This window comes from Sorex fumeus, unplaced genomic scaffold, assembly GCF_029834395.1.
Source record: "Sorex fumeus unplaced genomic scaffold, SorFum_2.1 ptg000129l, whole genome shotgun sequence".
In the NCBI taxonomy this organism is placed as follows: Eukaryota; Metazoa; Chordata; class Mammalia; order Eulipotyphla; family Soricidae; genus Sorex; species Sorex fumeus.
In genome coordinates this window covers 16,851,485-16,853,434 of record NW_026606186.1, presented here as the reverse complement: position 1 = coordinate 16,853,434, position 1,950 = coordinate 16,851,485, and positions in this window count along the sequence as shown.

The window sequence follows — 1,950 nt, the reverse complement described above, 5'->3', positions numbered from 1 at the left end:
ATAGATAGGTAGATAGACTGTAGCAATAGCACAGCGGATAAGGCATTTGCCTTGCATGCAGCCAACCTGAGTTCGATTCCTTTGTCTCTCTCAGAGAGCCCAGAAAGCTACCGAGAATATCTTGCCCGCACGGCAAAGCCTGGCAAGCTCCTGTGGTGTATTAGATATGCCAAAAACAGTAACAAGAAGTCTCACAATTTGTTCTGAGATGTTGCTGGTGCCCACTCAAGCAAATCAATGAACAATGGGAGGACAGTGCTATAGTGCTCTCTCTCTATATATACATTTATATATATACACACATATATACATATACATGTATATGCATATATATATATTTTCATATCCACACCAAGCTCATTGAGGTTTCTCGGGAGTTCAAGATGCCACTCTGTCTAACGTTCATTGATTTAAAGAAGGCCTTTGATTCTGTTGAGACTGAAGTGGTCATCAAAGCCCTAGACAAACAGGGCATTCAAACTTAATACATCAGGATCCTCCGTGAGCTCTATTATGGATTCACTACCAGGATCTCACCATTCTACAAGGAAGCGATCATCGACATCAAGAGAGGGGTTCGGCAGGGATACCATTTCACCAAAACTCTTCAGTGTCACCCTCGATAATGTCATGAAACGACTGGAATGGGAAGGAATGGGAGTAAAGATAGACAGTCAGCAACTACACCACCTCTGCTTTGCTGATGACATCATTCTAATAAGACCAAACATTATCCAAGCGTCACAAATGCTGGCCGACTTTGACCGTGAGTGTGGAAAGGTTGTACTACAGCTGAATCTCACGAAGACAATGTTTATGAGAAACGAACTCATTCCTGATGTTCCATTTGCTCTCAATGGAAAGAACATCTCTGAATGCAGCAGTTATATGTACTTAGGTCAAGAAGTCAACATGATGAATGACCTGGCACCTGAGTTGCACAGGAGGAAGAGAGTGGCTTGGCACGCCTTCAAGAGCATCAAAGAAATAGCTAAGGGGACGAAGAACCTCTGGCTCCAGGCACATCTCTTTGACTCCACCATTCTTCCTGCATTAACATATGCCTCAGAGACCTGGGCCCTACCAAAACAGGATGAGAATGCTATTTGGGTTTCCCAAAGAGGAATCGAAAGAGTATCATACTTCACTCAAGTGAGAGAAGAAATCCGGAGTTCCAACCTCCATCGACAATCGAGAATCAGGGACGATGTCTCGTTTGCCAAGGTGTCAAAAATCAGATGGGATGGACACATAATGTGATTTGGAGATGACCTCTGGACTAGAGTTGTTACCGATTGGATTCCACAGGACGTCAAAAGAATGTGTCGCCGCCCACCTACGAAATGGTCAGACTTCTTCATCAAGACCCTGAATGATCTGTTTGAGGCTCTTCGTGTTCCTGGAGCGAGCAGATGTCGTTGTGCTACTCTAGCACATGACAGGAATGAATGGAGACTTTACTGGCACCCACTCGAGCAAATCGATGAGTAACAGAATGTCAAGTGATCAAGTGATCAAGTGATATACATACATACATACACACACACACACACACACACACACACACACACACATATAGTGGTTTCTTTATCCAGTCATCTCTTTATGGGCATTTGAATTGTTTCCCACGTTTTGACTGTTTCATATAGTGCTGCAATAAACATGAGAGTGCAACTGTTTTTTTCTGATTTGTGCTTTTGGACCCTCAGAGTACATTCCCAGCAGGAGGATAGATGGGTTATATGGAAGCTCATTTCCTAGTTTTCTGAGAAATGTCCATATTGTCTCCCAAAAGGCTGGACCAGTCAACATTCCCACTAGCAATGAAGGGAGGGGAGTCCCTTTTCCCCCTCATCCTCACTGGCACTCTTTTTGATGAGTGTTGGTCTCTGTGATGTGAAGAAATGGAAATGTGCATGTTTATGAGCTTTCAAATATGTGACTCTGTGG